This window comes from Nicotiana tabacum, chromosome 8 (genome assembly GCF_000715075.1).
Source record: "Nicotiana tabacum cultivar K326 chromosome 8, ASM71507v2, whole genome shotgun sequence".
Classification (NCBI taxonomy): Eukaryota; Viridiplantae; Streptophyta; class Magnoliopsida; order Solanales; family Solanaceae; genus Nicotiana; species Nicotiana tabacum.
In genome coordinates this window covers 177,162,938-177,179,656 of record NC_134087.1, presented here as the reverse complement: position 1 = coordinate 177,179,656, position 16,719 = coordinate 177,162,938, and the positions used below count along the sequence as shown (strand labels likewise).

The following is a 16,719-nucleotide window of genomic DNA, read 5'->3' as shown; positions in this document are numbered from 1 at the left end:
ATTCCGTGGCATTCTTGGGCCACATGGTTTCGAGTGAGGGTATTCAGGTGGATCTAAAGAAAGTGGAAGCAGTGCAGAGATCTGCAATTTTCTTGGCTTGGCGGGTTATTACCGTCAATTTGTTGAGGAGTTTTCATCCATTGCAGCCCCTATGACCAGGCTGACCCAGAAGGGTGCTCTGTTCCAGTGGACGGAAGAGTGTGAGGCGAGCTTTCAGAAGCTCAACACAACTTTGACAACAGCCCCAGTTTTGATATTGCCTATAGGTTCGGGGTCTTATACTGTCTATTGTGATGCCTTGAGGATTGCCCTTGGAGTGGTATTGATGCAGGTCGGTAGGATGGTTGTCTATGCGTCCAGACAGTTGAAGGTACATGAGAAGAATTATCCTGTCCATGATCTTGAGTTAGCTGCCATTGTCCACGCCTTGAAGATCTGGTGTCAGTATTTGTACGATGTGCCTTGTGAGATTTATACTGATCATCGGAGTTTGCAGCATCTGTTCAAGCAGAAGGATCTTAATTTGCGCCAAAAGAGGTGGTTGGAGCTGCTGAAAGACTATGATATCACTATTCTGTATCACTCGGACAAGGACAATGTGGTGGCCGATGCTTTGAGTCGCAGGGCGGAGAGTTTGGGGAGTTTGGCTTATTTACCAGCAGCGGAGAGGCCCATGGAGATGGATGTTTAGGCCTTAGCCAGCCAGTTTGTGAGATTGGATTTTCAGAGCCCAGTCGGGTTCTAGCTTGTGTGGTTTCCTGGTCTTCCTTGTTTGATCGTATCCGGGAGCGTCAGTTTGACGACCCTCATTTGCTTGTCCTCAAGGACAAGGTTCTGCACGGTGATGCCAGAGATGTGACTATTGGTAATGACGGGGTATTGAGGGTGCAGGGTCGGATTTGTGTACCCAATGTTGATGGGCTTCGGGAGTTGATTCTATAGGAGGCCCATAGTTCGCGGTATTCCATTCATTCGGGTGCCGTGAAAATGAACCAGGATTTGAGGCAGCACTATTGGTAGAGGCGGATGAAGAAAGATATAGTTAGGTTTGTAGCTCAGTGCCTCAATTGTCAGTAGGTGAAGTATGACCACCAGAGACCGGGTGGGTTGCTTCAGCAGATAGAGATTCCGGAGTAGAAGTGGGAGTGGATCACCATGGACTTCGTAGTTGCGCTCCCACGGACTTTGAGAAAGTTCGATGCCATTTGGGTGATTGTGGATCGGCTGACTAAGTTCGCACACTTCATTCCTGTGTGTACTACCTATTCTTCGGAGCGTCTGGCAGAGATTTATATCCGGGCAATTGTTTGTCTGCATGGTATTCCAGTTTCCATCATTTCAGACAGAGGTAATCAGTTCACATCACGGTTCTAGAGGGTCGTACAACATGAGTTGGGTACTCGGGTGGAGTTGAGTACAACATTTCACCCTCAGACGGACAGATAGTCCGAGCGCACTATTCAGATTCTTGAGGATATGCTTTGTGCGTGTGTGATTGAGTTTGGAGGGTCTTGGGATCAGTTCTTGCCATTGGAGGAGTTTGCCTACAACAACAGCTATCAGTCCAGCATTCAGATGGCACCGTACGAGGCTTTATATGGTAGGCGGTGTGGATCCCCTGTGGGTTGTTTGAGCCGGGTGAGGCTAGATTATTGGGCACAGACTTGGTTCAGGATGCTTTGGAGAAGGTCAAGGTGATTCAGGATAGACTCCGTACAGCCCAGTCCAGACAGAAGAGTTACGCGAACTGGAAGGTTCATGATGTTTCCTATATGGTTGGAGAGTGGGTTCTGCTTCGGGTTTCGCCTATGAAGGGGGTTATGAGATTTGGGAAGAAAGGAAAGTTGAGTCCGAGGTTTATCCTTTTGAGATATTGAGACGTGTTAGGGAGGTTGCTTATGAGCTTGCCTTACCTCCCAACTTGACATAGTTCACCCGGTATTTCATGTTTCGATGCTCCGGAAGTATCACGGTGATCCGTCGCACGTGTTGGATTTCAGTTCAGTCTAGTTGGACAAGGATCTATCCTGCGTTGAGGAGCTAGTGGCAATATTGGACAGGTAGGTTCGAAAGATGAGGTCAAAGAACATTGCATCAGTGAAGGTTCAGTGGCGAGGTTAGCCGGTCGAGGAGGCGACCTGGGAGACTGAGCAGGATATGTGCAGCAGTTACCCTCATCTTTTCACTACTTCAGGTATGTCTCTGTGCTCGTTCGAGGACAAACGAATATTTAAGTGTAGGAAGATGTAATGATCCGACCGGCCGTTTTAAGAATTAACGCCCCGTTCCCCTATTAGCTACTTTCCTTGTGTTTGTTTCTGCTATTTTGATTTGCCGGGATGTTTGGTTTTGAATTTTGGAGTGTTTTGGGACACTTAGTCCCTAAAATAGAGCTTAAGCTTTAGAATTTGGTCCGTAGTTGGAGCAGTGTGAAGACGGCCTTGGAATAGAATTCTGTCGGTTTCGTTAGCTCTTTTGGGTGATTTCAGGCTTAGGGTCGAGTTCGAATTGTGCTTTGGAGGTCCGTAGCTTATTTAGGCTTGAAATGCCGAAAGTTGAATTTTTGATGTTTCCGGTTCGATAGTGGGATTTTGATATCGGGGTCGGAATGGGATTCCAGAAGTTGGAGTAGCTCCATAGTGTTGAACGTGACGTGCTTGCAAAATTTCAGGTCATTCGGGTGAGGTTTGATAGACTTTTTAATCGAAAGCGAAATTTGAGAGCTTTTGGAGTTCTTAGGCTTGAATCGGATGTTAATTTGGTGTTGTTGTTTTGAGCGTTCTGAATGTTGGAACAAGTTTGAATGATATTTTAGGATTGGTTGGCATGTTTGGTTGAGGTCCCGGGGGCCTCGGGTGTGTTTGGGATGCTCAACGGGTCATTTTTGCTTAGAAAATTGTAGAAAAATTACAGCAGGTTAGTTCTGGTTTCCTTCTTCGCGTTCACGAGTGGGGTCTCGCGTTCGCGAAGAGGAGCTGGGGCTGGTGGAGGTTTTATGCTTCGCATTCACGAAGGTGTTCCCGCGTTCGCGAGGCAGTGAGGTCTTATACCTACATATTCGCAAAGATGGTCTCGCGTTCGCGTAAGAGGGGAGGGAGATGGTCACCGCGTTCACGATAGGGACATCGCGTTCGCGATGAAGGAAGACTGGACCAAGCGAAATTGTGCTTCGCGAACGCGAGGGTCCTTTTGCGTTCGCGAAGAAGAAACTATCTAGGCAGAATATAAAATTTCAAAGTCGAGGGTTTGGCCATTTTAATCAAAACTAGAGCTTGGGAGATCGGATTTGAGCGAGATTTTGAGGGATTTTCAGAGATTTCGATTGGGTAATGATTCCTAACTCCTTTTTACTTATAACTCATTAATCGAAAAATGAATTCATCATCTAATTTCGGATTTGGGGTGAGAAATTGAGGGGAAAAATGGAAAAGTTCTTAGACCTAAATTTTGAGTTTTGATTGGGGATTTGACATCGAATTTGGATAATTTTGGTATGGTTAAACTCGTGAGTGAATAAGGGTTCATAACCGTAACTTTTACCCGATTCCAAAATGTGGGCCCGGGGGTATTTTGGTTATTTTTCCTAATTTCACGTATTAGCTTAGAATTTATTTGCGGGATCAGTTACTTGAAGTTACATTTACATTATGCAATTGAATTGAATAGATTTGAGCCATTTGGAGTCGAGTACTCGTGGCAAGAACGTGGTTTCGGTTTAATTTCTGTCACACCTCCTTTTTTCTACTCCGAAAGGGTATAAGGGAGTTTTTTCCAATTTAAGTGACAGTCGAAACGAGATTTATTTATTTATTCAGAGTCGCCACTTGGGATAATTTATGGTGTCCCAAGTCACCAGTTTAAATCCTGAATCGAGGAAAGATTGACTCTGTTTTACAGTCCGCGAACACAGAAAACTGGGTAAGGAATTCTGTTAACCCGGGAGAAGGTGTTAGGCATTCCCAGATTCCGTAGTTTTAGCACGGTCGCTCAACTGTTATAATTGGCCTATTATCTGATTTTAATACATGTTTAGACGTATGTGCATTTACACTTTTTAGCCGCCTTTAGTATTCTTATGAAAATTCAAGGTTATTTAAAGCACATTGTAAGCCACGCTACATGAAATGCGCCCGCGGTTCACGACACGCTTTATTTAACCTTATTGGAAATTGAAGTCAGGTCACATGAAATACACACCCTGGTTTGGATTTATGTATCGTGACCATGCCACGGGAACCGTACACATAGTCACAATGATTTATTAAACATAAATAATAATAAAAAAAGGCAACTACTTTTGTGTCACAAGTTTAAGAATTCAAAATTTGAGCACATAAGAACTAATAATGAGAAATCTGCAACGATGTAATAGAAGAACCAAAATAATTAATTAAGTATTTCACCAAACCAAGATCACGTGAAAACAAAAGAAACAAATTTTCACCTAACCTACTTCACATGGATTTATTCGTTCTCAATATACAAACATCTGTCAAACTAAATTCCAAACAAAATAAATCTACCAAGCACATTCAAACATTATAAAGAAATAATAGAGCATGGTATTTATTTATTGAATAAGAAAAAGGTGAGAAAAATGAACCTCTCATTAAACACGTCTTCTTTGATATTGCATTATAGGACTTCAGAACAAAGAACCAACAACACTGCCTCTGCGACAATACAAACGCCAAGGCAACAAAAACCGCGAACAAGAAAGCTCTGTTTCCCCGATCTCCTATGTGTATGTGTATGTGTGTGTGCGCGTGATTTTCAGGCTGGTTTCCGACGAGTTTGGTGGCTGTCTACGGCGAATTCGAGTTTCGCTGGTTTTCTGGCGACTTGGAGAAGACGACTGAAGGTGTTGGTTACTGTATGAGGGAGGGTGGTGGCGGAGTGGTGGTCTATTTGTGTATAGGTGATGGGTGTGAAGAAGAAGATGAAAAAGGGTCTTTTATGGGTGTTCTCTTGGTGTTCTTGCGGTTGGTTTTTGATCGAAAGTAACGAAGAAGATGAACTGATGGGGGAGAGAGGTCTGTGTGTTGAACGGTCGATCTCTAAGGTCTGTCCGGGTTGTGGTGTTCTCCTCCTTGGCGTGTTTTTTAGCTGATTGTAGGCGTTAGGTCTAGCTTTCTTCTATAGGTTTAGGACTTTAGGGTTATATTTAGGTTAAGGGTTATGGGTCTAGGAATTATGGGCTTGGGAATTATGGGCTAGGTCCAAAAATTAGGCTTAAAAATGGGTCGCTTGAGCCCAAATTTATTCTTTCCCCGCGAACGAGACTAAAAATACAATCTCCTTTATTAATTAATCCTGGGTAAGCAAAATAACTATTAAAATAAGACTAACAGTAAAAACAAAACTATTTTTGGGCATTTTTCATGATTAAAAATAACTATAAAACATTAATGAAACTATTTTTTTGTAATTTTCATTTTCTTGTAATAAAATAAAGTAAACGAGTAAAAATTAGTTGGAAATAGCTCTATTAGGCTAAATGAAATATTTATGTGCTAAAATATGAAAAATCTTGGGAAGGGTCAAAAATCACATGTCTACAGCTGCCCCACTTTGACTGAAAATACGAAGTATTTTCAGACAAAGAACGACTAGACAGGTTTTTTGACCCCAACCCTTATTTAGGGAGACCAAAACTAATAAAAAGGGGAATGTGACCGAGCTCTGGTATCTGAGCTGCATACATATCCTTGGCTATAAAGGAATCAAGCCACGTGTAGTTCAAAGGTGAGTGAGATGATGGAGTATACCAAGATGGGGAGCTGGTCGAGGTGCCGTTCCGTCGAGGTTCCGATCCGCGGTCTTGATGTTACATCAAAAATCAAAACATGAAAAAACTAGCTAAACCTATCAACTACGAGTTACAAGATTCATATCTATAAGTCTTCTGAAGCTTGATCTTGAGTCTTGAGTGGTTCTTCATGCAGACTTTAGATTTGAACCTTGACGCTTGCTAGTTGCAGGTGTTATTTCATCCTTCTTCAGCTTTTCGGATCAAGACCAGGCATACAGTGCTTGTGACCTCGGCCATGTCTTGAGCAGCCCACATCTTTCATGAACTTCTGCATTTGGATTAACTTCTTGCCTTTCTCTTTTTTTTCTTTATTGTGACTAACTTCTGTTGATTCGCATTCTTGCTGTGAGCTTCTTTTGTTGCTGACTTGAATTGTATTTTGAAGTGAATTCTCTTATTCTCCAGGTAGGCGCCTGATTGCCAATACTCGACATATCTTCCTTCGAAACTTGCTGCTTTCCCTTTGTTCTCCAGGTGGGCTCCTGATTGTTGTCTTCCTTTGAACATTGTTGTTTCCTTTTGTTCTCCAGGTGGGCTCCTGATTACCAATATTTGCGCTGCTTTTCCTTGAAACTTGAACTGCTTCCCTTTGTTCTTCAGGTGGGCTCCTGATTGTTGTACTCCTTTGAACCTTGCTGCTTTCCCTTTGTTCTTCAGGTGGGCTCCTGATTGGTGTCTTCCTTTGAACCTTGCTACTTTCCTTCGTTCTCCAGGTGGGCTCCTGATTACCAACACTTGCGCTGCTTTTCCTCGAAACTTGAATTGTTTTCCTTCGTTCTCCAGGTGGGCTCCTGATTGCTGAACTCCTTTGAACCTTGCTGCTCCCCTTTGTTCTTCAGGTGAGTTCCTGATTGTTGTCTTCCTTTGAGCCTTGTTGCTTCCCTTTGTTCTTCAGGTGGGCTCCTGATTGTTGTCTTCCTTTGAGCCTTGCTGCTTCCCTTTGTTCTTCAGGTGGGCTCCTGATTGTTGTCTTCCTTTGAACATTGTTGCTTCCCTCTGTTCTCCAGGTGGGCTCCTGATTACCAATATGCATTATTTTTTCCTCGGAACTTGAACTGCTTTCCTTTGTTCTCCAGGTGGGTGCCTGATTTCTAACTCGAACTAACTCCTCTGAAACTGCTGCTTTCCCTTTGTTCTCCATGTGGGTGCCTGATTGCCGAACTCGAACTGACTCCTCTGAGACTGCTGCTTTTCTTTGAACCTGATTACAACAAAACAGACAAATAAAAGAAATTTATCTGCCCCAGTTTGATATTGGGAACATCTGTGAGTAGAACAAATTCTAAACTAAAATCTTTTATCCTGAAAATTTCGAACCAAACCTTATCTCAAAAGTGAAAAGCTTAGATGCCAAATTACACTTCCCAAAAGTAGCCCTCTCGTCTGACCTTGTCATTTGCGAGGGCTCAAAACTTACCAAATCCTGTTATTCAGGAAGGTACTGGAATTCCCTAACGAGCCTGTCTGGTACCTGCTTTCCTAACGGAGGGTTTCCCCGGAACAAACAAAATTTCCTACCTTTATTTCAATCAAAGAAAACTTGTGAATTTAAACATGGTGGTTGGTTTGTGGCCTTGAACATTGATGGCGATTGCTCCTTCACATCCCATGGTAACTTCGATTTCAACTCGAAAAACCTTGCCTGTTTATTGACTGACCACTTTCTCTGTCACCTTTATCACGGAAAATACCCTTGATCCGTTCAAACCCAATACCATTCATCTGTTGCATTGTGCTCATGCATTGACATATAATGAACCTTTTTGTTTCACATGAAACCCAAAGCACGTTGATTTTTACCAACTCGATGCGCTTGCTGTTCTTTCCTGGCCTTGGCCTTGAGGTCTATTTCTCCTTCAGTTGCCATGATAGCTTTGATTTCCACTTGGAAGAATTTGCTTGTTATTGATTAACCACTTTCTCGGTCAACCTTATCGCAGAAAATACCACTGATTCATTCAAACCCAAGCCCTCTATCTATTGCATTGTGCTCATGAATTGACATATACCGAACCTTCGTATTTCACATGAATCCCAAAACACGTTGATGGTTGCCAACTCAGTGTGCATGCTGTTCTTTCCTAACTTATGCCATTTTGATGTGCTAGCCAGATCCCGTCTTGTGCAATTGGAAAGCTGGTGGCAAATTTTGAAGCCATTTCTCACTTGTTCTGACCAAACAGACTCGGGAAGAGGAAGTAAACAAGGCAAAAGGAATAGAGTAAAGGACAATAGAAAGAGATGATTCCTAAAAAGAAAACTACAAAGTAGAAACTTATCAGATATGGATACCAACTCTAATGACCATGACATGCACATCTGGATTAAGTGGCCTAATCTGTCAAGCAAGTCTGATGTTCAACTCTTGTTATACCCCTAAACCGCAAAACTGGGCTTCAATGTTTTGATTATCCAATCTGATTCACGATCCTTATTCGACTTGTAGTGCCCGAAGGGTTTTCACCATCAAACCTCTCTCCTTTTGTTATTTCTCTCAACTCACCATCGTCTTATAGTGCCTGTGAAGGTTTTCACCAATAAGACTCTCTCATTTTGTTCTTTTCTATTATTCCTTCTGATTCCGCAGATGACAAGGCATTACCCATAGTAAAACATCATATGCCCCTGGCATGTCTAGCTCGGCACTCTCAAAGATTATCCAGGAAGTCTTTATTGGATCGTAATATGGCTTTTGGACAGGGTTAGAAAGAAAGGGTATCATAAAGGCTCAAAATAACTAAGACAACGGGTTAATTTATTTATAACTTTTGGAATCCATTCTAAAAACTTTGCCCCAAATTCTAAAGCAAGGGAATTTGATTCTTTTCTTTTTGAGATGGAGTTTCTGCCCACTCTTGACTTCGTGGGATCATGAAATATTTTTCTTTTTGAGATGGAGTTTCTGCCCACTCTTGACTTCGTGGGATCATGAAATATTTTATTTGGTGCAACCGAACCGTGAGGCTGCCTACGTATCTTGTGGTGACAAGAATCAGGTCGAACGTAGTTCACAAGACTACTTTTGTTACTATTTTCCTTTTCTTTTTTCCTTTTTTATCTTTTTTTCTTATTTTTTTTTATTTTTCCCTTTTTTTCTTTTTTTTTTTATCTCTATTTTTTTTTAATCTTCCTTTTGGAATGAACTTCTAAATAAGCCTATGGGGACATGATTTTTTTTTCGTATGACTCTAACTTGATTCCAAAAGAGGGAAGGTCAAAGAAATCAGTACATGCTCAAAAGGGTATCGAATGGTATAAGTGTTTTGGTAGCTAAAAGAGGGCCTCTCAATCCCTGAAAATGCCAAGTACAACACATGCAACTTGAAATGAAAAAGGAATAGCACGCACAACGTTTCTTTTATAGCTTTGACATTGATATCAGTGATATGCTTTCCATTTTTTTTAGTGTCTTGTCAAGTACAGAACCCTCGTTGGGTGATCCCCTCTTCACAGTGGATATCATCCGTCAATTTGGAGACAACTTTCTTGACTTTATCTTGTAACTTGAGATGCACTTGAACGCAAAGTTGTTTGCTTCAAACTGTCTGGAATGCACTCTCCTTTAACAAATTCTTGTTACCCCATTAACTTTCCCAATTATCTGCCCCAGTTTCACACAGTTCAGGCTTCAAATGATCTCGAAATGCCTTTACTTATTTCCCTCAAATGTCCCTATCATCTTTACAATTATTTTATTGCTTCATGATTAAACTAACCTTTAAGACCAGGCCTAAAATTATGCGTTCATGTCATGTCACCAGAACCATCATGAAGAGAACTATAAAAGGAGAAGAGAACTAAACGGAAATAACTAGAAATAACAGAAAACAAAAAATTGTATTAGACAAACGGTGAAGGAATTTGAACAACAAAACAAGCACTAAACTTGGATTACAACCCTGGAACAACCCTGGAACAAACGAGTTACTACGACTAAACAAACCAGACAAAATAAAAGGATAGAAGGGTTTGATCCACAAGACAATATCCGGATTACAACCCTGAAATAAACCGGATAACAGAAATGACAACAAAATAAACCACCAATACTCCTCCCTGGCTAACCAAGAAAGGAGCATCTTTCCAATCACCAAGCTCAACATCTTAGCCACTGAATTCTACATCAACAATACTAGGACCTTCACAAGTCTTCATCACATTGTTCTTAACAAATTGCTTTTGGGTTCCCTTTGCCGGCTCGTTCTTAAGATCAACCTATGATAGCGCTGAAAACTTTGCAGCGCGTGGACCTCCGAGGATATCAGAAGAATTCTCATATTCCTTTTCAAAACAAACCATACTCACCATATGCGTCTCATTACGAACAGGCGATGGACTTTGGCTAGTGTCGGCTGCATTTAGATTTTGCACGACAATGTCACATGCATCAATAAGCTTCTGAATTGCATTTTTCAGGTGCCAACACTTTTCTGTACTGTGACCCGGGGCATCGGAGCAATATGCGCACCTTTGAGAAAAATCAAACTTCTTTGGCAAAGGGTTTGGCATTTTTATCTGAATCGGCTTCAACATGTCCAATTGCCTCAACCTTTGGAATAAACTCGCATATGATTCTCCAATAGGGGTGGAAGCATTTTCTTTTTTCAGCAGTCTTTTCAGTTTGTATTCTGGCCTCAGTTGGAACCTTTTGCGGGCAGGTGGCTGATATACTTGAGGAGGTGGGTAAGACATTTGGGGAAGTGGTGCGGGCCATCACGGGCCTCGTGGGTGGAGCATATGGTGGTGCATTGTGGATAGGGTACTGGGAAAGTGATGTACAACTTTGGGGGTTACGTGGAGAGAAGTAGCATTGGGGAGGATCATCTGGTGCACAAGGAGATCCATGGGGTCGATGTCGAGGCTGAAAGCGTTGAACAGGAATGCCCAACGGATCATCTTTTCTATTTCTCTTTCTTTCACTCAAACTTACTGGGATATTCTGAATGTCTTCCGTAGCATCTTTCAATGCCGAATAACTCCTGATTTTGCCTGACTTGATTCCCTCTTCTACTATCTCCCCCATTTTTACCACATCATTGAAAGGTTTACCCAAGGTCGGAATCAAATGACTGAAGTAGGTGGCCCCTAAGCTTGTAGGAAAAGCTCAACCATTTCTTCTTTACCAATCAGGGGGCTGACTCGAGCGGCTTGCTCCCTCCATCTGAGCCCAAACTCCCTAAAGCTTTCCTCCGGCTTCTTTTCAATTTTAGATAGGAAGGAGCGGTCTGGGTAATGTCTAATTTGTATTGAAAGTATCGAACAAAATCTTGAGTCATGTCGCCCAATGTATGCCACTTACCGATATCTTGATGATTATGCCATTCCAAAGCTGCCCCAATCAAGCTCTCACTGAAATACGCCATCAACAAATTATCTTTCTCGCCAACACTTCTCATTTCACTGCAATAAACCCTCAAATGGGCTACCGGATCTCCACACCCATCATACAAGTTAAACTTTGACACTTTAAACCCTGCGGGCAGGCGAACGTCATGGAACATACACAATTCTTTGTAAGACATGTTAACCTGGTCTCCCATCCCTTGCATGCTTTTTAGCTTTCTGGATATCTCATCCCGCCTTTCTTTTCTTGTTGACCTCTCATTTTCTACATGAAGCTCGTTCCGAGGGTTCTGATTGTATGAGTCAGGAACCTTGTGGGCAACCTCTGAGGGGTAATATTGGGCATCGTGAGCCTTGAGTGAGTGTTCATTGTTGGGGATAGTGGATAAGACAGGAGGGCAATTTTTGGGAAAGGTAATTTGGAAGATGAGTGATAGAGCTACTAGGGTGGTTAGGAAAGCCATGATAAACGGGTGGATCTGGAGAGTATGGGGGATCATCTAGCACTGTGTCCGGAGTTTGGGTAAGGGCAGCATCTAGGAAGCTAGGTGGTGGCGGGGGTGGTGCATTCCCAGTCATCCAGGCCTGATACATATCCATCATGTGTTGTCTTAACATCCTTACCTCATCAGCCAAACCGGTGTCCTATTCAACCAATTGCTTTTGGGCACCCGTATCAACCAACTCAGTTCTTTTGTTGTCTGTCATTACCTTTCGACCTTATGTTGTAGAGAAGAGTTACCACTTTAACAACCACAAACCAACCACCTTTCTGCTATGAAGATGAAGGCATCACGTTAGCGTTGGGGCATTTAACATAAGATAATCTCAATTTATGTGCAATGCACCTAGCCCCAGTTATCGGTTCTAAAATGACTTCGAGGGTACGAAGGTCAGTCGGCGTCATCCCAATTTGTTCATTTCAATCCTTTCTTTTCTTTGCTTTTCTAGCACTTGCTTGTTCATTTTCTTTCCTCTTTTTTTTCTAATTATCACTCTTTTCTTTCCTCTCATTTCTCACGTCCCATAATTTTACCTCTTTTTTTCCTCTTTTTTAATCCTAATAATAAAAAAAATAATTCGATCGAAACCTATGTAGGTTGCATACGTATCATGACGCCGCATGAATCAGATCTTTGCGTAGTTCTGGAAGAACGAAAATAAAGTAAACAAACTAACGTTCTCATTTTTCTTTTTCTTTTTTTGTTTATTACTTTAATGACTACTCTTATGAGAAAAGAGAAATAAAAGAAAGCAAATCCTTTTTTTCTTTTGAATTTTCTAGACTGAATATTCTATAACATATTCTAAACTCAAACTTAACAGATTTTTTTCTTTTGAAACCAATACTCTATTAAGGAAGAATCCTAGAAGAGAAATATTTTTTTGACTTTTTTTAGGAAGGAAATCTAAAAAATAAACCAAAGAAAAACTATTTTGAATTTTCGTTTGATATCCTGAGTAAAGGTTTCGAAACAGGGAATGAACAAGATAAAAAAATATTTTTGGATTTCAATTTTTTTTTAATTACCTAAGGGAGAAACTCTGAAAATAAACCAAGGAAAAAGTATGTTGTCGTTTTTTTCTTCTATATACAATATCCTAAAGTTCTAGTGAAAATAAAAGAATTTGGTTCATTTTTTCGTTAATTTCCCAAAGAAGCACCTCAAAAGAAAATCTTTTTGAATTTTGGAATTAGTATCTTAAAGAAAACTTTTAAAGAGGTATTAAAAGAAAATTTTCTCCTTTTTTTTGAACTTTTAGTCTTAATAACTAAAGGAAGTATAAAAGTAATTTTTATTTCTAGATGTTAATTTCCTAAGGAAAACCACAAGAGATTTTTTTTGAACTTCTAGAGTTAGTATTCTAAAGAAAACATCTAACAGAAATATAAAAATGCAATATCTATTTTTTTGGATTTTGAGTTACAACACACTTTTTCAAATATAAAGTAGGAAGTACAATCACAAAAGACTCGACATTACTGCACAAAACTAGAAAGTAAAAGACGACATAAAATGAAGAACAAACTCAAAACATAAAAAAATAAAAAAAATAAAAAAATCTCCTTAAGCAACTCTTGCATGAGCGATATTTCTGGATGGTCCTAAGGCGCCTGTCATGCCCAAACTTCGGTAAGTAAATCCACACATGTATGAGAAATTAAGACCAAATAAAGTTAAAGACCTAGAACGCTATGTGAGACAATAACCCTTCCTGTTTGACACATTCAAGACCTGATTGTGACTATTTTTCTAAATTTAACCTATGTGGCTAAAAGTGGCTAAAAATGCAAAATTTGGCTAAGATCCCGCAAAGCCAAGTCCTAAGATTTACTAGGAAGACCGGACCCTATGTGGGTTGCCTACGTATCACGCCCTGAAAGACGAGAATCAGGTATGCGTAGTTCAGGCAAATTGGATACGGGCAAGAAATAAAAATAACAACTAATTCAGAGAAGAAAAAAAAATTTGTCTTTTGTTTTGAAAAAAATGATGAAACATGTAAACATCTTTTTGGATTTTTTTTTATTTTTTTAAAAAAATGACGGGAAAAATGCAAACTCCTTTTTTTTTATTTTCAATTTTTGGTGTTTTTTTTAAAAGGTGTGCAAGAAAATTGTAACTGGGCCCCGCTTGCTTCATTTTTATACTACAACCTCTTTCCATTTGCCCTCAATTATCATTGGTCCGCCAAATTACCCTTTTACCCTTGAAGAAATGCAACATGTAGCACATAGGATGCATCAAGATGGTCTGTTCTTTTGGGTACACCTGTCCTAGACGAACCCAACCCTTGTGTTGAGTCCCCAAAGTCAGATGCGCGTGATACAAACAAGCGTTCCTACTAGGGATCCGGCATGAGGCTATGTTATTCTAAGTTTAAAAACCTAGGTTTATTTGTTCTAGACCTGGCTTACCCGAGCGAACAGCTCGGACCGAGGGGGCAGCGTACCGGGAATACAGAAGCTTCACCGGCTTTGCAACTTGTCTGAACCTCGTTCTAAAATTGGAAGGACTCTAACAGAAGAGAAGTCACACGAAGTGCACACTTCCTAGATGATTTAGAAGACTCAGAGAGAGGAGGAATTCGTAGCAATTTATATACAGTTCAACAATATCAAAGCAGTAAAAAGCAATATTTAGCACATTAGGCCATAATATGTGAATAAAACCAGATAATAAATAAAGCCAAATATAACAATTATTCTAAGCTAAAATTCTTGAACCCTGAACCAGAGATTCTGGGTTCGATCCCCAGCAGAGTCGTCAGAGCTGTCACACCTCCTTTTTCCTACCCTGAGAGGATATAAGGGAGTTTTTTCCAATTTAAGTGACAATCGAAACGAGATTTATTTATTTATTCAGAGTCGCCACTTGGGATAATTTATGGTGTCCCAAGTCACCGGTTTAAATCTCGAATCGAGGAAAGATTGACTCTGTTTTACAGTTCGCGAACACAGAAATACGGGTAAGGAATTCTGTTAACCTAGGAGAAGGTGTTAGGCATTCCCGAATTCCTTGGTTTTAGCACGGTTGCTCAACTGTTATTATTGGCCTATTATCTGATTTTAATACTCCCTCCGTTTCAATTTATGTGAACTTATTTCCTTTTTAGTCCGTGCCAAAAAGAATGACCTCTTTCCTTATTTGGAAACAAATTACCTTTATACAATGATTTATAGCCACGCAAAATATATGTGCCTCATTTTACATCACAAGATCCAAAGTCTTCTCTCTTTTCTTAAACTCCGTGCCCAGTTAAATGAGTTCACATAAATTGAAACGAAGGGAGTACATGTTTAGACCTATGTGCATTTACACTTTTTAGCCGCCTTAAATATTTTTATGAAAATTCAAGGTTATTTAAAACACATCGTAAGCCACGCTACATGAAATGCACCCGTGGTTCACGACACGCTTTATTTAACCTTATTGGAAATTGAAGTCGGGTCACATGAAATGCAAACCCGAGTTTGGATTTATGTATCGTAACCATGCCACGAGAACTATACACATAGTCACAATGATTTATTAAACATAAATAAAAAAAAGGCAACTACTTTTGTGTCACAAGTTTAAGAATTCAAAATTTGAGCACATAAGAACTAATACTGAGAAATCTGCAATGATGTAATAGAAGAACCAAAATAATTAATTAAGTATTTCACCAAACCAAGATCACGTGAAAACAAAAGAAACAAATTTTCACCTAACCTACTTCACATGGATTTATTCGTTCTCAATATACGAACATCTGTCAAACTAAATTCCAAACAAAATAAATCTACCAAGCACATTAAAACAATATAAAGAAATAATATAGCATGGTATTTATTTATTGAATAAGAAAAAGGTGAGAAAACGGAACCTCTCATTGAACACATCTTCTTTGATATTGCATTATAGGACTTCAAAACAAAGAACCAACAACATTGACTCTGCGACAATACAAACGCCAAGGCAACAAAAACCGCGAACAAGAAAGCTTTGTTTCCCCGATCTCCTATGTGTATGTGTGCGTGCGCGTGATTTTCAGGCTGGTTTCCAACGAGTTTGGTGGCTGTCTACGGCAAATTCGAGTTTCGCTGGTTTTCTGGCGACTTGGAGAAGACGACCGAAGGTGTTGGTTACTGTATGAGGGAGGGTGGTGGCGGAGTGGTGGTCTATTTGTGTATAGGTGATGGGTGTGAAGAAGAAGATGAAAAGGGTCTTTTATGGGTGTTCTCTTGGTGTTCTTGCGGTTGGTTTTTGATCGAGAGTAACGAAGAAGATGAACTGATGGGGGAGAGAGGTCTGTGTGTTGAACGGTCGATCTCTAAGGTCTGTCCGGGTTGTGGTGTTCTCCTCCTTGATTGTGAAGGAGAGTCCTTTTTCAGTGTTCTACGGGTCTCAATTTTTGTAGAGTGTATAGGTCTGCGTAGGTCTTGTGTATTTTCAGCTCTTTATAGGTCTAGCTCCTTAGGCGTGTTTTTTAGCTGATTGTACGTGTTAGGTCTAGCTTTCTTTTATAGGTTTAGGATTTTAGGGTTATATTTAGGTTAAGGGTTATGGGTCTAGGAATTATGGGCTTGAGAATTATGGGCTAGGTTCAAAAATTAGGTCTAATAATGGGTCGCTTGAGCCAAAATTTATTTTTTCCCCGCGAACAAGACTAAAAATACGATCTTCTTTATTAATTAATCTTACGTAAGCAAAATAACTATTAAAATAAGACTAACAGTTAAAACAAAACTATTTTTGGGTATTTTTCAAGATTAAAAATGACTATAAAATATTAATGAAACTATTTTTTTGTAATTTTCATTTTCTTGTAATAAAATAAAGTAAAAGAGTAAAAATTAGTTGAAATAGCTATATTAGGCCTAAATTAAATATTTACGTGCTAAAGTATGAAAAATCCTGTGAGGGTCAAAAATTACATGTCTACAATTTCGAGCCGGTTCGAGGTAAGTGGTTTGCCTAACCTTGTGTGGGGGAACTCCCCTTAGGATTTGGTATTGTTGATATTTGAAATGCCTTGTACGTGAGGTGACGAGTGCGTACTCGTGCTAATTGTTGAAA

The 16,719-nt window shown here is 40.1% G+C and overlaps 1 long non-coding RNA gene across 1 annotated transcript; it reads right to left on the bottom strand.

The window, feature by feature from the left end:
• Positions 1-4,366: 4,366 nt before the first annotated feature.
• LOC142162873 (uncharacterized) lies at positions 4,367-16,234 on the bottom strand. The gene is made up of 2 exons (XR_012694362.1): positions 15,527-16,234; positions 4,367-7,013 (listed from the first exon to the last, which is right to left on the bottom strand). It is a non-coding gene; the product is annotated as an uncharacterized LOC142162873 (long non-coding RNA).
• Between the last annotated feature and the right edge of the window lie 485 nt (positions 16,235-16,719).